We start from the raw sequence: 24,936 nt of genomic DNA, 5'->3' as shown, positions 1-24,936 counted from the left end.
GGTCTGTGGTTTACCACACTTTGTGATTTTTAGTCTCATTATATACAAACATCCCACTCGGTCTCTTGTTTGGCAGTTCTAAAATCATTTAATATTTGTGCAAATGTAGAACTTGGCAGTTTTGAGCTTACATTCAGAATGCTTAATATTAAGATGATGCTATAACTTGTTAAATAGTAGTTGTTATTCATATGAATGATTTTGTCAGAAAAACAGCTGCTTGATCAGAAGTGATGGAGAACACAAGTCATCTGTACACCTCCCACATAGGCATGTGTTTCCGTAGAGAGACAGCCCCTCTGTTCTCAATCAGTAGGGCATCACACATACGGAAGTCTCACAGAACATATTCCTAACATAGACTATCTATAGCCTAGATTTAGGCAACCCATGTTATATTTTCCACCTTTTTCATTACTTGTGTGACCTGCACTTTTACATACAGGCTTCATATTTGAACTCACTCACTCATGTATCTATAGTATGATAGTCTGCCTAAGTCTGTACTGGTCTTACTTATAATATTGTCACATCCCAACATATGCATTCAACCACTGTAGCTCAACCATACAATCATTTTAATGTTTATTATTTAAGTGAAAAATTGATCAATTTTACATTCAGTAATAACTGGTTTGCCATGGTAGTCTGCAATCAGTGACAGGCGAATAATTCATAGTGAATATTATCTGAAAAATAAATGTCAAAATGTAACTATATACTTATCTTCCAATGCTGTATACTCACCTGCACATTTTCCATGACTTCAACAGCCCCTGAAGCTTGAAACTTAATAAGTTCATAGGTGATTGATAGGTTAGTGGCCCTAGGAGGCCTTTTTTCCTAGCTATATTTTTCCACTTGTAATGACAGGATACATTACCTAGGGGCATATAGTTGTGTTAAAGTGGCTGAGTGTTTACATGCTGCCTCTGTCTAATATGGGCATAAGTGCTAGTCTAGGGTTACATTTCCAATTCCCCATTAGTTGGCTGAGGATACATTTGAATAAGGTCAGGGGTGAACTCTGTTATACATGGACATGAAGCCTGTACCAGAATAGGGGTAGTCTCTGAAACACACACCTGTCCTTCCAACATGTTCTATTATGTTGCAGATGAGGTTTTAGTCCTTTAGTCAGATATTTCTAATGCTATTTGACTTGTGGATGTTAAACAAGTCAATCAGTACTGGGTCCAATATCAGGCATAGATCACTTCCCAGTAATCTGTAGGAGATGCAGTACAAGGATAAGACTTTGGGGTGGTCAGTGCATTCCATGTGATTTACACCGTGTAGCCTTTTTGTGAGGAACCTCTGTGAGCACGCCAGTTGTTACATATGCCTGGTGAGGTATATACTGAAGGGGGCATTGTACGTAATCATCTGTCTAATGAGGGCCATCAACAGGAGACAGTGGCATCTATGGGGCAGGTTGTCATGCTCTTGCATATGAGTTGCACAATATAGAATTATTTTTTTTTTTACTGCAGTAGACACATGATGTTTGAAGGTCAAGCCATTGTCCACATATGTTCCCAAGTCCCTAACTACTAGGTCTGCTCTTAGGGATGTATCATCTATTTGGTAATTCCTTAAGGGTGGTCAACTTTCTAAATTATACTATATACATTTTTTGTGTTTAGTCAGTAGACCATGGCTTCTCCAACAAACCCTCCTGGAGGACCTCAGTATCCCTGGATGATTCTATAATTGTGCCAAGATTGCAGTCATCTACAACCCTGGTAGACCAGAGACTTTTAATGTAAGCTTTAACTTCTGAGAAGTAGTAGATGCCAAAAAGGAGTGGCCCCAGCACCAATTACTGATGGACTCCATTGGTGACTGATCTTTTTGTGGAGATGCAATGCTTTATCCAGATTTCCTGTGTTCTATCTCTGAGCAGTTTGGCTATCTAGTGGTGACATAGGGGTTTACTCCTAGTTTCATGAGTTTGTGGACAATACCTGAAAGGGGAATAGCTTTAAATGCTTTGACCAGCTGAAGATAGGCCAGTATGTACTGTTTTGCACTCGTCCATAGATTTAGTGACTTTCTCAAAAAAGCCCACCAGGTTAAGCAAGCATGATCTGCCTTTGATGAAACTAAAATGTATTGGATTCAGTGTTGGAATATTCTTATGTTTTTATGTATAAAATCCATGACGATTCTTTCCATGTCCTTGCAGATGAGAATAGGCAGATGCATGGGGTCTGTAGTTGCCCAGATCACTAGATGTCCCACCCTTGTGCAGAGGAATGGCTATTTCAGTCTTTTATGTACTAGGTAAAAGTCAGTTTGGAGGCTAAGGTTGAACAGTGATCCTAGAGGTATGGATAGGTCATGTATCATGATATTCAGGAAGCATCCCAGGATATTATCAAAGGCCACTGATACAGAATTCTTTGCCTTGGAAAGCACATTGAGGACCTGTTTGCTAGTGCTGACCAGGGGAGTTATGTCCAAGGGTATTATTTGTGGGAGGATGACTGGCAGTGAAAGTGGGGTGAATCTGGAGTTAAATTTATCAGCCAGTGGGTTTTCTATATCCTGCAATTACATATAGGCGGTTCTGTTTACAATTAGTTCAGCACACTGCTGTGTATTACCTTTGAGGTTGCAGATATAGCTGAAGAAGACCTTGTGGTTGTCCTTTACCTGTGAGGCTATCTTCACCTCACATTTTGCTTTGGTGGACTTGATAAGGCTCTTGAGTAGCTTATTTATTTTGATGAGGGTTTTCTTACCTTGCTCTGTTTTCCCCCTTCATGGATTTGGAAACGGTTTTCTTAATTTTTTACATAGCTTGCTGATATTGAGCATACCTCTCAACCTCTTAGCACAAGAAGTTTTCACAAAGCTTAAAAAAATGTTGGAGAAAGACCCAAAATTAGGGACAGATTTTTTAAAAAATTGCTCTTATCACCTTAAAAAGTTACTAGAAAAAAGGATCTGTCTTGGCATGGATTTGTCGGAAGGATATGAAGTCTGAGACTCAAATGTAAGTTATTATCTGGTGATTTCAGTCCTCAGTGATTTTCCAGAAAATCACAAATTTTATTAGGAACAGACCAAAACTATGAATAAAAAAGCTGGACATTCTGGGAAAATCTGAACAGTTGAGATTACACCAGAGTGGCTTGTTCTTTGAGTTAGTCTTTCTTATGTTTTACTCTAGGTCAGTAGAGCTGCTTCATTGTATTTGTTTACATGCTGGTATAGGGCTTCTGTGAACAATTCTGCATAGACAGTGGAGTTCACATGGTATGAGAAGGGGCTTGAAATATTGCCAGAGTATCATTCATTTGAAGGAGGTTTGCTTTGGAATAATTGCTAAATTTTTGGGGGTTAGGTTGAGTCACAGATTTTAGCTTAATTTCAAAGGAGACTGCTCTATTACAGTCCAGCCTAACAAGTGAAGAAGTTACAAATGGGTGGATGCAGAGTCAAAAACACAAAAATTGTCCAGCACCAAAGGAGGTTAGAAGAATGTTCGATCCTTTATTGTGGCAACTCCAAAGTAATAAGCAAATCGGTTTTGGCAATGGTAATGCCTTCTTCAGTGCTATAACAGACAAAAAATAGTTATTCATTTAAATAGTAAAACACATAATAAGAGTCATCTTCCTATTGATTCATACCAAATTTAATTAAGCTCATTAAGGCCAGGCTTAAACAAAGCACCCAGCCTAATAATCCAACTAGATTATTTTTTATTCAGAATGGTATGACATCCTGCTTTACACATCTTATTGCCCTGGACTTTATCTATTATAGTAAATGTAAACTGGGCAGTGGTGTGGGTCATAGTATGCTTAAATAATGAATTGGATATTCTTTTATTTCTGATGTCATTGAGGTGTTCAGTTATATGAAACCTCAGTGGCTGAGATGTTTGTCCCACATAAAAAGCAGAACAAAAACAGGTTGCTAAATATATGACTCTGTTCTTCAATATACCCCATAAACAAATCAGCATAAATGGGAGCAAAAGAGACCCTCGTAGCAGTACCTCTACCCAATTGCTCAACCCATATGCCTGATCACCTGTTTTGGATGCAGCATCAATACATTTAGACAGATTATTGACCACCATTAGGACATATTGATGGCCAATGAAAAACTATCAGAACTCTTATCATCCCAATGTTTATTTTCATATCGCAGAGGTCCCACACTCAATTCCTATTTTATCCACTACAAACATACGTCCCCTTCCAGTACACAGCAGGTCACACTATTTGGTGACAAATTTGGTAGCTAGTATTCCTTGTGGTCACTGTTCTGCCTGTGCATATGTTTTTGAAGACCAGAGAATTCACCAGCAGTAATACCTCTAAGATATATTATATCTGGTCCTTTGGGAATTGTAGTAGTGACTGGGTCATATATTTAGCAATCTGTTTTTGTTCCACTTTTTATGTGGGACAAACATCTCAGCCACTGAGGTTTCATATAACTGAACACCTCAGTGACATCAGAAATAAAAGAATGTACAATTCATTATTTAAGCATACTATGACCCACACCACTGCCCAGTTTACATTTACTATAATAGATAAAGTCCAGGGCAATAAGATGTGTAAAGCAGGATGTCATACCATTCTGAATAAAAAAGAATCTAGTTGGATTATTAGGCTGGGTGCTTTGTTTAAGCCTGGACTTAATGAGCTAATTTAAATTTGGTATGAACAAATAGGAAAATGGCTCTTATTATGTGTTTTACTATTTAAATGAATAATCATGTTTTGTGTGTTATAGCACTGAAGAAGGCATTACCATTGCCGAAACCAGTTTGTTTATTACTTTGGAGTTGCCACAATAAAGGATTGAACATTCTTCTAACCTCCTTTGGTGCTGGACAATTTTTGTGTTTACAGTTCAATTGGTTCAGTCCATGCACCTTGCTGTACTTGTGTGCCTTTTGTGTTTCTCTGTTGGATGCAGAATCAACCCATGTTTGGGCAGATCAGGTAAAGTATGTTGGCAGCTCTAGTGGGTGTACAGAGCAGCTGGTATAGAGCATTTGTTTTAACAAACTCCAGAAATCTCTTGGCTTGCGTATTGGGAGAAGAATATGTTTCCCAGTTTTTCTTTAATTTCTCCAAGTCTTTTGGGTTTCTAATAACATCACAAGAATGGCATCATTTCTAAGTCAAAGTATGATTAAAGTTCATGGATTTAGTATTGTTTCAGTCTTTGATGTTGGGCAGAAGTGCTCTTCATAGCACCCTCAATCTGCCCAGAATTGACTCCTTCTGAAATTCATATGGAGTTTCATGTATCGGTAACATATCTAAGTATGATTGTAAATTCTTTTTTATAAGACCCATTGCTGCTACTACTACTGGAACTGTCTGGGTATCCTTATTCCACATTGCCCATGTTACAGCCTGCAAATCCTGGTATTTTATGACTTTGTGTCTCTCTGTATGTAAGACATTGTAATCACTGGGTGTAGCAATTTCAATTATCAATGCTACTTTTGTCTTCTTTTCATGTACAACAATATCTGGTTTTCTTGCATCTGTTTTTTGAACTGTTAGTAATGGTTGATCCCATGTGATATAAACTTCATAATTTTCTATGATGCTTTGTGTCTCATGTTTCTGATGGTTTTCAGCTACTTCAATATTATAATGTTTGTAAAACCCCCAATGTAAAAGTCTTGCCACATTATTATGCCTCTCAGTATACAGTCCTGCCATTAGTATATCACAACCAGCAACAAGATGTGCGACTGTTTCCAATTTTGTTTTACAAAACCTACATTTGTCTGTTTCTCACACATGTTCAATGGACTTTGTAAACCAACATGTATGTAGTCCACTATCTTAGGCTGCCAATATTAGCATTTCATCTTTTGGTTTAAATTCACCTCTCCTTAACCATTCCTACATTTGATCCTGTTTGACATGAGGTTGTTCCAAGACTTTTCTGTACTTGCAACTATATTTATGCATTTTCCACATTTCTTGCCATTTCATCTGATCGTTCACCTTATATTATTTCTTTTGTTTTTTTGTCACATTCAGTTGCTGCTTAATTTTTACCTACTTCTAGTTTGATTTCCCTTCCCACATGACACTGATATGCTTCTACTAAACTAAGCAGGAAAATCATCCTAAACTTATTCTCCTCATGTTTTAAAACTTTCACTGTGTTTGGGTCTTGTGATGTCAGCAGATATATATTCAGTCCTAAGATTGCAGATCTATACATGTAATCAGTTTTGTCCCTCTTTCAGAATAGGGAATATATAATATTGGAATGCACTGATTTTATAAATCATTTGATAAGCATGAAACATTTTTCTTGTTTTCCTGTCTAACTGAACCAATACCTTTTAGGGCCGGTCAGTCACTCCAAAACTGTAAGTAAGGACAGGAAGAGAAAATTTGTTTATAGCTTAGACTTTGTTCCTAGATGTCAGAGCTGCTTTCAGTATTAATTTTAGACTTCTAAAATATTTCTTACTAAATTTTATTTGCATTTGTTCATGTTTTCTTGTTGATCTTTCAATTCCAAAATATTTATACACTCCCTCTTTTATATCACATTCCTGTCCCAGACTGTTTTCTTGGTGTTGTAGCCTTCCTGCTTTAAAGGTTGCTTTTGCACATAATCAAGACCAAATGACATTCTTATATCATCTTAGAAAGTTTTGACAACTAGTAGTTGTGATTTCAGTTCCTCATCTGATGAACTATACAGTTTTAAATCATCCACAAAAAGAAGATGAGAAGTCTTTACAATTTGTTGTTTTCTTGGAGCCAAATTGTAGCCATGACCTAATGTGTTAAGCAGACAACTTAATTGGTTAAGGACAAGACAAAACCGCAGCGGTGACAAAGTGCCACCCTGGAATATCTCCTTTGAATTTTTATCCCTGGAATAATCATTTGTTCTTTATCATTATGGCTTAACTGAAAAGTGGTTTGCCACTGTTTCATTGTTGCTGTAATTAGTGTAAGGTGTATGTTATACATTTTAAGCACTCTTTTATCCAAGAATGTGGAATTCTGTCAATTTTTTTGTTGTCTAGCCATGCCATACTTAGATTATTCCCCCTTTTACAGTTCTCCATTATGACTTTATTTAATTAACAATAAATGATCCTTTGTTCCATATGACTTTCTTTTGTTACCCTTTTGTACTCCTGCCGTGATTGAATTTACTTCTAAATGATTATAAACTCTGTCAGCATCAATTCCAATGTATAGTTTATAAATAGTCAGAAGGTACGTTATCGGTCTATAGTTTTTGGGATAGCTTGCAGGTTCGCTCTTAAGTAGGAATACTGTTTTTCCTGTTGTTAAACAGGTTAGTGTCTGTTTGGGGTACGCATATATATAGTTTTTACTCATGGCTAAATCTTTCTGTAAATATGCTTTTAACTAGAAGTTAAGTACTGCATCTGGGTCTTGGGTTTTCCAATTAGGACCTTTTCTTAACTTTGTTTCAATTTCTCTAGCCGTTACTTCAACCCAATTCATATCCTATACATTTGAACTTCTTAGTCTTTCTTTTATTTCTTCTATCCATAATCTTTGTTATGTTTTACAGGATATTCATAGATATTTTTCCAAAATATATCTATTTCTTCTTTTTTTGGTGGTATTTCAATTCCTTTTGCCTTGTTTCCCAGTTCCTCTATAAAACTTTTTTGGGTCATCAGTAAATTGCTTATTTTGTACTTTTCCTTTTTATTTTTCTATGCATCTTCTAAGCTTTTCTGCTGCTGATGATATGTTTAGTTAAAGCCACGGTGGTGCAGCGGTAGCGTTGTTGCCTCACAGCAAGAGGTTCTCCCGTTCGATTCTCAGCTGGAGCACCTTCTATGTGGAGTCTGCATGTCCTCCCCATGGTCAAGTGGAGTTTGAAAGACATGCGTAGAATGGGCGTGCCTTCGTTGAAGGTTGGGTGTCGAGCTGGCACCTTGGCACCCATAAGAAATCTACTGCCAATCATTAGCGGACCAGAGTTCCACTGTGGCGACCCCTAACCGGGAAAAGCTGAAAGAATAATTAAATTTGTGATAGGGCATGATAGATCCTGATCTGTTCTGATACTGCACATTGCTTTTATCACATCTATCTTTTTGAGTATTTTTGTTGATTTGTTCCCTCTTCTGTACCAACCTAACAGTGACATTTCTTGTCTTAATTGCTTTATAGTTTTCTCTATTTGATACTTCCATGATGGCATTTAATTTCTCCACTTCCTTTCCCTTACTGTCCTGTGTTTTTGTGGTAAGACATTATCTGTTATTAATTTAGCACAAGAATATATCTTATTTACTTTTGTTATATAGCATGAATTTCTATGAACAGTCCTAATTGCTGTGTTCATTTATTTTATCAAACTTCTAACTGTTTGGGTTATATTGATTTTCTGTAGTCTATTTGTTTCATTGATCCTTATATGTTTGTCCATCTCTATTAAATCAAACAAGTCTTCTCTTAGATTTTTTCTTCTAAACTGAGGGAAAATTCTTTGTTGTCCATTTCCATCAGGCATCCTACAGAAAGTTCCAGAGCATCTTCCTGTGCCACATTCTCTTTAGTTTCATCCTGTGTCATCTGTTGGTCTTTCATATGGGAACTCACTGGCCTATCACTCCACAACATTGACTGTGTTAGAGTTGCCACGGTTTTCTGTGCCTTTCCTTGCTGTGCTACTCCAACTGAAATTTTGTCCTGGTTTCCTATTGAAGGCTCCAAAGTATCTTCATGTGGCAACTGATCAGATGTTCCCTGTTCCACCGTTTCTCTATCCTGCTGTAGTGTTATCAGAGTTAGATTTTCTTTATTAATTCCTTCACTTCACATGTAATCCATTACCTCACTTTCTATTTCTTTAGTTTCTCCATTACTAATTCTCTTTTCTACTTGTCTTTAATTATTTTTTGTATTGTAAAATTTTCCATACCCAGATGCCTTTGACTGTATTTCTCTTCAAATTATCTTTGGTGCTGCTGTTTTTGCACTGATTAATTTTGCTTTCTCCTTTATATAAATATTGCACCATATTAAATTTCTTTTTCTTTCCCATGTACATATTTCTTCTTCAGATGTCTCCTGCTCCTCCTGTGTCTCCTTATTTGTGGGACTTGTTCCATCTTGCTGTGATATAACCTGTGTTAGACTATCAACACTAAATCATTCACTTTGCAAGTATCCCATAACTTCAGCTTCTATTTTTTTTTTAATTTCTACTTTACTAATCTTCTGTTCTACATTCAGTCTTTGTGATGATATTTTTTGTATTGTGAAATTTTCCATATCTGGATGCCATTGCCTATATTTCTCTTTCGATTTCTTTGGGGCTGCTTTTTGTATTAATTCATTTGACTTTCTCCTTTGCGTAAATATTGCACTATATCAGATCTCTCTTTCTTTGCCTGTGTCCATGATTTTTTTTATATCTTTCAAAAATCTCTAGATCTTGTTCTTTACATTTTCACACTAAATTTGCATTTGAAGCTTTTGACAGCTTTTCTTGTGCAAGTATTTCTCTTTCCTCTAATTTCTCTCTTAATCTTTATGTATGTCTTCAGTCCAGACATTTTGGGCTTCTTACATAATAGCAGCAATACATAATTTCTTTCTTATCCTCAATAGTCCACTCTATCATCTTTATGGCTCTTTTTTGGCCTGTAAGTTTTTGTGATTTTTGTAGACTACTACTTCCTTCTACAGCAGGAGGGGCATCCTCCCCCTGAGCCTGGCCTATTGTTCCCGTGTCTTAAGGATTCAATACTGCCATTTTTTCCAGTCCTGGCATGAGTGTGCCTACCAGGATTGGGCACTTTTTTATCCCATGACTTGTACACCCAGCTATCTTCTTTTTTTTTATCTACTTCTGTCTATGATATATGCTATATAAAATGCAGTCTATATTTCAGTGTCATCTTGACGAGATTTTGTAAAAAACAGGGTCCACCTCATATAAGTACTCACCAAGACATGAGGATGAATTCATTTCCAGCAATACTGTTCTCCTTTGTTTGCTGATTTAATCTTCTCTCCATTCAGGCTTTCCATTCCCAGTTTATAATGCTGTAGTTGATGTCGCCTAAGATTATAGTGATGGGTAGAATGGGGAGTGACTTCAGTAGGTTTCAGTATGTGGTATGGGTATCTTGGGTTATAGAAGGGACCTATAGCTCATAATGCTATGGTTTGGAACTTTGCTTATGGTGAGTTGGAGATGGAAAAACTCAAGTGAGTTAAACTGTTTGACTAGAGTTAGGACTGACTGTTTTGCTGAATATTGAGACACTTACATCTTTTGTCACTTCCTGTGTAGTAGCAGAACTGAATGTGTGGAAGGCATTATTGCCTTACATTGACAGGGTGCTCCCCATGGCTTTAAACCTTGTCTTTACAACTATGCAGATATCAGTGTTTTCCAGGGTGAGGACAACTTACAGGGAGTGGAGATTTTCGCTTAGACTCCTGGGATTGAACAGTAATACCTTGCTAAAAATAAGGCACTATGTACTGGACAAGATTTTAGCCAATATTCAAAACTTTAAAGGGGAATAAGTGTGGTCTGTCAGCCATATCTTTCCATACAGACAAATATTATATCATCTTCAAATGACAATAAAAACTAAGCCATTTGTTAATGTCAATTATTTTGTGCTCATATTGTGGCATCAGCCCCAGTGAAGGTAGAATGCTACTCAGTGCTAGGCTCATACCAGCCTGGGGCACACAGTCTTTGAGCTTTATCATGTCTCTCTTCATATAGTCCAGAGAGATACCTCCTAAGTTGTTTACAGCCACATGTACAATGACAAAGTCATAGTTCTACTTGTGTTTCAGTGATCTGAGTCCATGCATAATCTGATAGATCCTGGTCCCTGTTAGGCAGCTGACCATGATCCAATCCTTGCTCAGCCTAGTGTGTGGAACATCTGTGTTTCAAAATGGAATCACCAACAGCACAGTGGAATCACCAACAACTAGAATGTTAGCTTGTACAGAGATTTGCCTTATGGGCTTACGAGATGAGACACCTTGCATTGAGGCTATATGCAGAGGCATAGCTGACTCATCTAGTGTTCTGTGTTGGTCCCATGAATTAATACCCCATCACCTCAGCTATTCAAGTGAAGAGAAAAAAGAAAGATCTTTGAATTGGTTTAGGAGACCAATTGGCTTCCTGCAATAATTCTACCACTCACATCCCACCAAATACACGTCCCCAGCCCTCAACACAACAGAAAAACAAGTCTTCAGATTATTGTAGAAAGCTAATTGACATCTGACATTATTTCAGCTAATCATGCCTCACCAAATTTTCTACCTCCCAGCCCTCAAAACAAGATAAAAAAGTCTATGGATTAATATAGGAAGCTGATTGGCTTCTGACAATAATTCAGCCAATGATACCTGACCAAATCCATACCCCCCAGCTCTCAATAGAAGACAAAAAGCAAATTGGGTTTCTAAACTAATTCAGCCTATCAATCACCACCACTTCCATGCACCATCTCTCAAAAGAAGAGCAAAAAATGTGTTTGGATTACTATATCAATGAACCCCAGCTCTTCTAGTGAAAAGCAAACAAAAAAAAAAAAACAAGAAAAAATGCTAAATTCAACTGCATTTCTAGATTGGCATTTCAATGCAGAAAAAAAGTAACTGCAGAACTAGCCTATCAATCGTGCCCCCTAAAACTGCACCAATAGCAACTGCCCCCTTTGCCCCACCCTTGCAACACTACTGGCTGTATATGTCATGGTGGGTGTTGCATTAGTATAATGTTTGACATTTGGGTAGATTATGTTTTAGTGCCTCAGTATATGTCTGTGTGTTTGGTCATTAGTGAGAGTGGTAGGTTGGTAGGTAAAATGTGGTGGTGTGTCTTTCTGATAACCTGTTAGGTAATTGTATTGCTTGTATGTAACAAACTTGTCTCTAGTGACAATTTATAATTATATCTCTAACACACTGTATCTAATTGTTTAAGAATTAAGTGATTGTCAGTGAACATAAGCCAATTGCTACATTGTCTCAGGATGCCTATTTGCACCAGGCTGGCTGCAGAGACAGGAGGAAAGTGCTTATCCATAGTTTTTAATGTTTGCACTATGGATTACAAAGGAAGTTTTATCAGGGGGATCTAGAATAAGTTTACTTGTCTCCTATTTAAGTGAATTGGTATGTAAAAATAGAAGAACTGTTGGCTGCTCTCTTCCTTCACTGGCCCATTCAGATCTCATCTGTTTCTATTCTGCTCTGTATGTCATGTCTGAATTTCAACAGAAATGAGCCTTTTAGTTTATAGCTTTGTAAGAAGCCAGTAATTAGGCAAATGCATTAAATAAGCGGTTGGAAAAATAATCGTACTATTGGTAATGAATTGTTCAGATTTGTGCCTACCTCCCCATCAGAGCTTTGGTAGACAGTATGGATAATGAAGATTCTTAAAATGCACACTCATGCCTTCTTTACAGGATTGCCAAGAGTTACTTTTCTTCATTTGTAAGGATCCATTCTAGCGTGCCACATCACGTTGATAATAAACAGTGCGTTCTTAGTTACTTTATCTTTCCCTTTCTCAAAAAGGCCTTCTGGTGGCCAAGTTATCATATGAACCCTGATTACTAGTGAAACAAAGAGGCCCTTCCTCTCAGCCAGCAGGATTTAATTCCTATATTATCATATAAAAATCCAACATAAAAGGACACTTCAGCAAAACAAACTTACCAGATCAAAGGGTGTGTTAACAGTTCTACCCTTTTTTCCCATTGAGTCAGACTGCACAGATCATATTCACGTTTACAAACTGGCATGCAATAAATAAAACATAACTAACTAAAAATGGCAAAACCCGAGTGCTACACTACCCCAAAGTAGTATAACTAGCCAAAAAAGAGCAACAAGGGGCAAATACAATAATCTTAAGGTTTTATTTCCTTACGGAGTGCAGGCAGGTATAATATTTCTTACCCAGTTATATTTTGAGCTGATGCATCCACATAAACATCATAAGATGTACCCAGAGAGAGTCGAGGCTTATAACTTAATTGATTCCTGTTTTCTAACTGGTATTGGAACACAACTCATTTTTTTCTGAGATACATGATCACTTTGCCTGCATTGCATTCCTATCTTTTTAGTTGTAACAAAGAGAAACTATAAGGAAGCTTTGCTTAGTGATGGTTTGGATAGAAAGTTTATTTCATGTATAGGTATTATTGTCTGATGACAATCAAAGACATCTCCCTCTCTCTTTTTAATAAAAACTGCTAGCTACAATTTTCACTGTGTGATACCTTAAACCTCCTGTAATGGAGGCCCATGGGATATATGTAATGACCCCTTAAGGACATCAAGTGTTTCAGCTACATCGCTTCTGAATGTCCATGATTTTTTTTTTACTTTTTAAGTCTTTATGGTTATACTTCGGCCAATAAAGTCAAATCCCACTAGCTGTGAACATATATGTTTCAGCCTTTTTATTGACTTCATCAGCACATCATAAGTGAATAGTATAGCTATACCTCAGAAACACTGTGTCTTTAAGCCCAGCTGATGCCCATAAACCTCTCTCTTTAAGACACTATTGCTTTATAACTAACTGACAGAAGAAATGGAGGGTTAACTTGGAAGGAAAGGGAGGTGGGAAGAGTGACAACCACTGTGACATATTACAATATTAACTCAAAATGCATTAGCAGATAAATATTACACATCTTAGCACTGATATACGAATTGTTAAGTTGAAAAAGGACTGTCACTACTGAGATATCATTTAAATGAAAGGGATATTGTTCTGACTTCTGGGGAAATAGAGATATATACTCTTAGATAAAAGTCGAATGAGGATCTGCTATGCATCGATACACAGTTAGGCAGGTACTGTATACACACAGCCATTTGTTAGTAGACAGATGTTTTACATTAAATGTAAGTAATAAGTCCACATTCTGCTGCATTTTTAGGTCAAACCCCTTTTAAATGAAAACAGCAAAGTTAATGTCAGAATAATATATATTATACAGAATGAAACATTTAAGAAACATATTAGCACAGAATAACAACATATAAAAAATATATGCTATATTTCCACTGTGACAAATTCTAATATCCAGTGGTAACTGATGATTTCAGTTTATGAGTAGCAGTCTTTTTAGTCTTTTTAGTCTTTTTAGTCTTTTTTTTCTTTCGTTCTTTTTTTTTTTAAGACAAAGAACAGAAAGCAGAATAAGGATTAGTTAGAAGCTAAGTTTTCTTTTCTAACCAATGTGTTTATATACTGCAATTCTATTTCATAAAAATCAATTAAAAAATTTCTCATGTGATATGATGAACAAATAAGGGATGGAACATTGCCAAAATGTGTTTTCAAGATCATGAGTTAGGAGCCATGTGTTCCATTGTATGCATTTTGAAGACTAAATAGAAATCAGCTTAACAGTAGCATAAAACCTATTTTCCAACTGAACATCAATCACTCAAGTGTAAAAAAGCATCTGGTCCATTTTATGTTTCCTTATGAGCTGGATACACAAATTATTTTCTCGTGACTTCCAGAAAATATAGTGATGCTCAACTAGTTTCTTTTTAGTTTCTTTTCTCTTTTTTTGTTTTAAAACAATAAATAAACAAATTGATTATAAAACAAACAAATAGCTATTTGCATAGGTCCACAGCTGAAGAATACACCGAAATTCTGCCTAAGCAGCAGAGACCTCCAAAGCAGACACCCAAGCAACCGCTACTCCAAAACAAAACACATGCAACACATAGCTCATAAAGCCAGTGTGCCAAACAGTCACAGCCCTTAAGGCTAAACAACACACCTGATACACTTGTAATAGGTGACTCTATCGTCAGGCACACTGACGTCCCACTCACCAGGCTGAACAAGGAGAAGGTCACGGTGAGCTGCCTGTCGGGCACTAGGATCCGCCACATAACACAAGCACTCAGGTCACTCCAAGGCAAGTACAAATATGACTCAGTCATTGTCCATGCTGGTGTGAATGACCTGAGACGTACCTCCCTGGACTACATGAAAAGAGACATAGAGGATCTCTCTGAGCATGTAGCCCTGGCCGGTATGACACTGACCTTGAGTAGCATCTTTCCCTCACCAAGAATGATGACACAATATGAAGACAAGATGATCAATTTCAACAATTGGCTTAAGTATTGGTGTCATTCAAAGGGGATCCAATGCCTGTCAGCCTGGGATGACATGCTCGACAAGCCACGATGCTATGCTAGGGATGGCTTGCACCTGTCACCCCTGGGCTTTCGGATATTGGCAAAGGCTCTTGCTACCCCCATAGTGCCTTTTTTAGGCAAGGCTCAAAAGACAAACCCACCTCCATAGGTATCGCAAGGGATAAGAAACTAAGAGTAATGCTACTCAACGCCAGAAGTCTAAACCTCAAGATGCATGCACTCGAAACTCTCTGTAGTATGGAGAACATCGATATCTGTGCAGTAACAGAAACCTGGTTCAATGCTCCAGAGAGCACCCCAGCACTACCAGGTTATACCTCATACCATGCTTTTCGGCCCCAAAACTTGGACCAAACAACAAAAGGAGGGGGAGTATCAATATTCGTCAAAGATACCCACACCTCCAGGTTGGTGGCACAGAACAAAGCATCAGAGACTATCCATGTGCAACTAACAGTGGGTAAAACTGCCTTCCAGTTTATAGCCTGCTACAGACCACCCTCCCAAACCCAGGAACCCCACTCCGCCTTCCTGAGAACACTGGAAAATATGAAGGCCTCTCCAAACACCATTATATTGGGTGACTTCAACTACCCAAACATAGACTGGGAGCATTACTCTAGCTCCAGCACTCTAGCCCAAAGGTTCCTAGAATTTATAAACTCAAATGCTATGGAACAACTTGTTACCACTCCCACAAGAGGGGAAAACATACTGGACCTGATCATCACCAACATGGGAACTCTATGCTCCAGACCAGAAGTGTATCCCTCACTGGTAAGATCAGACCATAAACTAATCTCACTGGATATTCACATCCCGACCCCACCCCCTGCCCAGAAAACCACAGTGAAAAACTTCTCTAAAGCAAATTTCACACTCCTCAAAACCGAGGTGGAACCCTTCAAAGCCCCCGGGCCTGTGGAAAATAGAGCCCAGACCACAGAATCCTTTATAAACGCATTCTATGAACACCTTCAGGAATGTATGGATCATGCAATCCCAAATAAAACCAAGACCCAATCCTCCAAAGGCAGACATCCTGTCTAGTGGACCCTAGCCATAAACAAACTATACAATAGAAGGAGGAAGCTACTACATGATACAGCAAAATCCCAAAAAGGGAAGGCATCTCTGATCAGTATTAGCAAAAAACTACGGGCACTCATAAAATCGTCTAAGGCCAGCTTTGAGAGAAAAATTGCACAGGACACTAAGGATAATCACAAGGCTTTCTTTAGTTATGTTAGGAACCTGGGTGGGAATTCCCAGATATGCTCAGAATTAGTCCAAAATGACAAAAAACTACACCGAACCCACAGACATTGCCAACATCCTAGCTGACAGGTTCAGTACAAACTTCTCCCCCCCTCCCCACCAAAAGGGCAAATATCTATCCCAGCAGAGTGCTGCCCCCCCTGACATCTCAGATGCTCAGGTAAGAGCCGCCCTCTCCAAAGCAAAAAACACAGCATCAATGGGACCAGACGGTGTCCTGGGCTGCGTCCTACATGAACTCCAAGAAGAGCTAAACCCAAATATAAAACTACTGTTCAATCTCAGCCTTACTACAGGATATGTACCCAAAGAGTGGTGTACAGCAACAGTGGTCCCTCTCCACAAAGGTGGTGCCTCAACGGATCCTGGAAAATATCGCTCCATAAGCCTGACGAGCTTGGTCTGCAAAGCTATGGAAAGAATCATCATGGACCTCATAAATAAAGATATTGGGGACCTACAGACACTGGATCCTACCTAGTTCGGCTTTGTTAAGGTCAGATCCTGCCTCTTAAACCTGGTCGATTTCTTTGCAACAGTCACCAAGGCCATTGACGAGGTGAAGGTGGTCCACACAGCCTACCTGGACCTCACAAAAGCTTCGATACAATACTCCACTCGGGCATTATAGATAAGCTCACCAGCTTAAATATAAACCCCTATGTCGCTAGATGGGTTGCAAACTGGCTCAAGGACAGAACCCACATGGTTAGAATTGCTGGAGCCATTTCAGACTCCAAACCAGTTACAAGTGGCATCCCACAAGGCTCAGTCCTGGGACCTCTGTTGTTCGGTATATATTTCTCGGAGGTACAGGCCAACATGGAAGGACTGTGGCTGACCAAGTTCGCAGATGACTGCAAACTGGCCATAATCGACTCTCCAGCCGACACAAGCATCCTCCAAAAGGGCCTCATAGAAACAGACAACTGGTGCCAGAGCCATGGCCTCAAGCTAAACGCCAAAAAGTGTATAGTCATCCCCTTTGGCAAAAACAAAGTGCCCACAAATTACCACATAGGTGGTAATCCATTAAGTACAGAAGAAGTAATTAGGGACCTGGGGACCCAAGTTGATAGCAATCTCTCATTTGACAATCACGTGGCCAAAGTGGTTAGAAAAACATTTTATATAGCCAACCTAATCATGAAGGGATTCACATCTAGATCAGGGGAGGTCATCATGCCTCTTTACTCATCCCTCATCAGGTCCATAATTGAGTACAATGCCCCTTTTGGGATGTACCTTACCAGACACCTGCAGCAACTGGAAAGACCCCAAAAGTACCTCACCAAGAGGATCAAAGGGCTCAAACAGATATGCTGCCCGGTTAAAGAAACTCCAACTCTACTCAGTGGCATACCACCTGCTCAGAGGCGATCTGTGCCTGATGTATAAAGCCATGTCCAACCCGGAATTAATGGACATGCTGCACCTCAGAAAATCCAAATCCCATCGAGCTACGTGCTTGAGAGACTTGAACCTCAGCACTGAAATAAATAGGACATGCTGGAGGGACAGATTCATAACCCAGAGGCTCCCTTCACTCTGGAATAAAATCCCAGTCCAGGTTAGGCAGAGTCCCTCATTGACTCTCTTCAAGAGGAATCTTGATGAGTGGATGGGAGATTGTAGGTTTACCCCGGGTATCACTTCTGTGTCACTGTTAGACAGAGGTACAGTATACTAACCTCGAAAAAGGGCATAGCAAAATTAATTTAAAATGGGTGGCGAAAGCCAAACACACTCTGGCTAGGCTTATAAATGCCCTAGGGCAGATAGCCTGATATGAACCTATGAACCTAAATTATACATATCAACAACAATTAATGTTTTTCAAGCACGTCTTTAAGTTTAAGCCAAGATGTATATAAATGTGTAATATTAGAAGTTTTCGTCTTTATAGTATACAATTCACTACTGCAAGCAATGCTGCCATACTAATAAATTCAACACAGGAGAAGGTAACTTACTTTTCCAATTTTTAGTAATTGCTTTTCTGTCTATAGGAAAACTCGACCAAAGAAGAGGCACTTGGGTTTTTGGAATTATCTCAGGAATCGAAGCATTAAATAAAACTAAAGATTTAGAAATATTACATCTATCTGACCATAGAGCTTGAATTAAGTTATTAATTTCTTTCCAAAATGGGAGATGACTTTACATTCATATACCATATGTGTCCAATCAGCTATTATTTCAGAATCACATCTCCAGCATTTAATTCTATTTGATTTATACATAATTGTAATTTTATGAGTGATAAAAGCTCTGTGTAAAACTTTCCAAGTGAAGATTATCCAATAGAATGAAGATGTAGGTTTATCTGTAGATTTTAATATTATTTCCTTGTATTCTTCAGAGAAGTCTTCATTATTAATTTTTGAGGAGTAGTTCCAAAAGGAATTGTCTACATATGTGAAATCTTAAGAATATTATAAATTCGTGACAAATATGATTTATTTTTCATTGCATAATTATTGATATTTATTAAGAATTCCAATAATTTGGTGAATGATTTCTTATCTAGGTTAAATATCTTATTAATTTCTGTGCTCACAAATTCTCTAAATATGTATAAAATTAACCAGTTCTCAGAATCTTGATTGTATTCGAACCTTAAATTTTTCAACAGTATATATATATATATATATATATATATATATATATATATATATATATATATATATACATCAGTACCATTTAAGAATTGATGCCAATAAATTAAGCTCCTTTCATGTGTAAATACTAGCATTTTGTTGAAGTTATTAGTTTCTTAGCAGTCATTTGTATATGCAGTTGGAAACATAAAAAATATTAAGTCTTTAATACAATGCTTAGAATATGTGAACTTTTGGAAAAAAGAAATTATGTTATTTAAATAGGGAATTTGAGAAGAGGGTGTAATTCCATTTATGCAAAAATCTTTTAATAACCAGATAAAACTATTAGTGACTATTTGTTTATGGCTGGTTGTGATATATTTATTATTTACTAATAATATTTATTGAGATATTTGTTTCTTTTTTCTTATTTCCATTTTGAATCATAAGATGAATTCATCCACAATACTCTATAACCTTTACAATTGTTGAAATAGTAAACAATTGAATATCAGGGAATCCTATTGGTTTATTAGGATGCCAACAAAATTTAAGTAGAATATTCCCCAGGATTCAGCAAAAATCTGCACAGTGTGTAGGAATAGTGCAAGAGCTGCTGCAGGCACTATGGCTGACGTGTGATCCAGGAATGAGCTCCCGGGACGTACATGAGCGCTCCTGCACAGGCACATCCTCTGTATGCTAATTACCTCATTTGCTGGTGAAAACTATTCAAATGAAGTGAATTAGTGATCCAGGAAGCAGGCAGGTGTCCTTCCAGGAATAGTGTAGACTGCAGAAATTTATTCAGCCAGTAGCTGAATACATTTCTGCAAACTACAAAACAGAGGCATGACAGCTCATAAAAAAGCATGTATTATAAGGGTTAGGCATAGCAAAGGCCAAATATATGGCCATAGGCATGAAAACTAGTTTCAAAATTATAAAAACTCTTTTTTTGTCTGATTTCGGCCATTTAAGCGTAGGGCAGCGCTGTGCAAATAGGATCGGCCCAAAAATAATAACAAAAGCTGGAAATAAGCTTATAAACCAAAATCAGCATTTTGCCATAATAGTCAATGGCATGCATAACACAACAATGGACCAACACGACCATGGAATAGTGATTGCTAAGGGGGAAGGCTAAGTGTCAGTTTTGTAACCATGCATTAGCAGTCAGTTCTATGCAAATGAGGGGAATGATACTGAATCACAGATTTCCCCTCAATGCTAGCTTGCACCTAACTGTGTAGGTGCAATAACATCATGGTGTAAGCCTAAGAGCTAGATGACTTCATAAGGGGATGTGTCATGCATGCTGTAAGCTTATTGGAGCTCTGTGGCCTGTGTTTGCCCTTAGCTAAGCACAGCTAAGGAAGGGGGTGTATCTATAGCTGCCTAGCAGTATTTACCTTGCCTAAACGGGTGTGCACACCGTGAACCGGGTTTTAAACAAAAAAATAATAAACCAGAAAATAGCAGCTTCGGCCACATCTGAGCACTGGGTTTGCGCGCCGCACCTCGGGGTGTAAACAGGAAGGCAACGGGAGAGGAAAACAGCAGTAGGAAGGTAATCAAGGAGAACTAGCATAGCATGGCAGGTGAAATGTATCAGAATCAGCCAATTACACAGGCAGCAGCCCAGCCCAGCACACTACTATAAACTATGCAAACACCTTTCCCTCGGGTTTTTCCCACAAACTCTACATCACTGGTGTACACAAATGGTGAAATTTTACCTAACAAAAGCAACAAAATGATAGGGGCTGCTTTTCCTCTCATAAATCAATATGTGGAAGAGGCTGAGGGTGGTGTGGATAAGAATGCTGATGACCAATCCACAGTGAGGAGAAGGAGAAGAGTGTACAGACCCAGGGTAACCTCTCAGGAGCTAGATGAGCTGGAGATAGTGGAGTGCTATAGGGTGGACGGGGACCTCTTACAGCAAATTGTTGAGCTGTGCCGGCCACGCCTCACACACAGAACCAACAGAGGGGAACCCATCCTAGTGGATACCAAGGTATGTGTAGGCTTAAGAATGCTAGCCACAGGTACCTTTCAAAGGCCAACTGGGGATATCATGGGGATCTCACAGGCATCAGCATCCAGGGTACTCCACCAGTTCCTGGATGCCATGTCAGCACATGCCGATGAGCACATATATTTCCACAACACCCATGAGGCATTGTCCAGCAATATGCATCTCTTCCACCAAATAGCAGAATACCCTGAGGTAGTGGATGTGATAGACTGCATGCACATACACATCAAAGCACCACCCGGCAAGCGGGGTAGGGTCTACATAAACCGCAAGGGCTTCCACTCCATTAACTGCCAGGTCATGTGCGATGCCCAGGGCATTATAATGAATGTGTGTGCTGGCAGCCCTGTAAGCTATCATGACTCCCACATCAGGCATATGACGCAGCTGTACCAGAGATTTGTCAGTGGGGACATCCCATATGGCCACCTAGTGGGGGATGTTGATTATGCACTGGAGCCATGGCTGATGACACCCATCAGAAATGCACACACACCCCTGAACAAGAACTCCATAATGAGGCACATGCACAAACCAGAATCATAATAGAGCATGTGTTTGGGATGCTCAAGTCATGGTTCCAGTGCCTAGACATATCTGATGGAGCCTTGCAGTACTCTCCAGCTACATGTACTCAAATTTTCATTGTATGTGCCATGCTACACCAATATGATCCTGTGGAAACAGCTGCAGCAGGAACAGCATGGGGCAGGGCCGCACAGCTCTCCACCATCGCCAAGGCCAGCACAGGCACAGACTAACTTGGAGGAGGAACAACCTGAGCCTGACCTTGTAGGCAGAAGGAGGCATGCCCAGTATGCCCAGGCTTTGGCAAAGAATCAACGCATAGCACATACACTGACACAGTAGGAACCCAGGGAATGACATCTCTCTCAAACTCACACATACAGTAAAATGGATGCCAAACATGACACTACCTGTGCTTAACCATGTATAGGGAGTGTACTATGTGCATCCGACATAGTCAGCCGTCTAGCACCATCCTCAATACTGACACAGCCACAAGGTAAGTCACAGTCCCTATCAATTGCTGAATGGAGTAATATGTTCTGCTACTTGTATCTATGGTATGGATGTGAGCATGCAAGGGAATCAGGTGGCTGAATGGCATGGCAGCAGATAATAGACACCTATATGGGCAACATGAAATCCATAACAGATACTGTTGTCAGCATAGTAGGCAGTACTAGACAAGGTGACAAATCCCACTGCAGGACATGTGGTGGGCCAAATGTATGTCCATAGGACACACACATGCATGTCAGTGAGGGTCACATACCCAACAACAGTCTCAGCCAGCAGGACAGGTATAGATGACCACAAAGAAAGGCTGTGCTAAGGCCTCCAATTGATGGCAACGGAGAACAGCCCTCCTCCAGACCTAAACAGACAGACTACAAGAGGTCACACAATTGGATGTTAATTCTGAAGGGTAAGAAGTCTGAAACTGAAATGTAGGTCAATAAAACCAGAGATCTGTACTATACTGATATGCTTCTAGTCTGCATGATAGGTCAGAATACAGAATGAAATGGAAGCCAACAGAGTACCTGAAATACCAGTACAGTCATAGCAAATGTTTACAGTTGTCGTGTGTGCCCCCCCAACAATCCTTCATAGAAATGTAGTAACATGTGCGTGTGGGTATAATAACAGTGGAGCACAGATACCTGAGCTGGCCAAATTAGCAGGGTAGATTGTTGCATGTGTACAATATGCAGGGCTCTGTGTGTTAGGTTGTTGTGTGTTGTATATTGTGTGGAAGTGGTCAGCATGGAGGGTTGTGTCCCGGTGGCCTATGGCCAGTACTGTTGATGACAGGGCCAAGTTCTGACAACAGCAGTGCCAAACACAATGCATCCCAGCAAGACACAATACAGCAGTAATCCATACTAATTTATTCAGATGTAATATCTGTCACTGTCTGAAAGATGGACATGGCATGAATGTGGGCCCAGACATACACACAGTACATAGGTTTAAGTACCCTAGACAGAGAGTGTATAAAATGTTACTGTCAAATGGACACGCCTTTGGAATTGTACATACAGGTTAGCAGCACTTTAGTTGTCTGTGTAGTATGAAACACTAATGTAGTCTGGCCAAACACTGGCAGACCACAAAAGGCACAGTTATGAAGTAATGAGAGAGTGCCTATGTCCCCGCACAAGGCAGCATAAGGGGAATGTCCCAGGTATATCTGTGAGTCAGGTGCAAGAAGCTTCCATATCACACATGCACTCAGCTCACCCCTCCATCAGCCACAGGTTCATCACAGGTCATATCCCTGCTGTTGGGAATGAGCACAATATGACCCCCACTTCTGTATGGGAATAACCACAGAATGCAGCATGGTGAAGAGGTGTTCCATGCAAATGTGTCCTCAGCTGTAAGCAGCACCCTGCCAGCATCCACACCAATGGATTAATAAGGACAGAAACTATTGCCATTAACACCTTGCACACCTACCCTGTCATCCCAGAGGAATCCAGTGACATGCAGCCTGGGACTGTAGGAGTGACAGAATGTACTGGCCTGCTACAGATGGCCTGTATCCCTACCAAATGCCATACAGTCCTCTGTCAAAGGCCTGTGTCTCACCCGTACAGACAATATATGTTATCTCATAGAGTCCCAAATAATGACATAATACAGTCCACAGAACACAAATGCAAGGCCATGTTGACAAATCCTAGTAGCATGTCCACCATGTCCTACTGCATGAACTGTGGACAAACCCCTAAATACTGCTGGGATGAAGTGATAACTATAGGGATACTTATCAGATATCACTTGCATAATGTTAGGAAGAGGATAAAATAACGGGGGAGGGGGGTAGAAGCACGGACGCCATGGAGTGTGTGAAGTCTGAAACTCTGATGTGTGCACATACTATCCCTGCCTGCAAACCCAGGAATTGGTGTCTACAAACCTGCTCATAAACCACAATGTGAAGGGTAAATGACCAGATATATGAGCCCTGCCTCTGGGTAACCTGTGTGAATCTGTACAGCTGAGAGGTATGGCCACAGCTGGATATGGCCATTCTGTCATGGCGATAGATGTACAAGCATGGGATCCTCAGCCACCACAGTACCAAGGTGCTGGACCATTTATACAGACCCATCAGCAAGTGTCTGCAGCTCCCCCTCCAGAATGGCATGAGTCTGCAAGAATATGTAGGCTGCAGACCACAATACTGGACACAGCTTCATTCATCTTGTATTCCTCAGGAAATTACTTTGAGCAAATAAGTATATCTGTCAGCAGCTGATGACATAATATATCACAGTGTAAAACAATACATATGTCTGAATATCTCTGCTAACACCAAAACCATGTAGTATAAGCAGCACAGACACATTTAGCTACAGTATCTCACTATCCTTTGCCCATTGTGACTCCATATTGTCAATCCATCTACAGATATCCTGCAGAAACAGGTTGCTAGCTGTTGGTGTAGAACACAAATGCACTGGAGTACAACCTACCTGGAATGGATTCACACATTCAATACAGAAGGCCATACTGGGCATGCTCCCACAATTAGAGAACTGAAGCCCATGTCTAACAACAAAATACAGAAGGGTCATACTGGGCATGCTCCCACACTATGAAGCCCATGTCTGACAACAACAGTGGACTATACATATCTGTCAGTCACAGATTTTTGTGCACACACACCACATTGCACACCAGTCATGTTTTGCACACACATTGGATAGGAATACACACATATATCCAAGGACAACACACTATAATAGGTCAAACATACACAAACAGA

The sequence above is a fragment of the Protopterus annectens genome, chromosome 1.part2 (genome assembly GCF_019279795.1).
Source record: "Protopterus annectens isolate FY-2018-M chromosome 1.part2, PAN1.0, whole genome shotgun sequence".
In the NCBI taxonomy this organism is placed as follows: Eukaryota; Metazoa; Chordata; order Ceratodontiformes; family Protopteridae; genus Protopterus; species Protopterus annectens.
Note: the sequence above shows the minus strand (reverse complement) of the source record.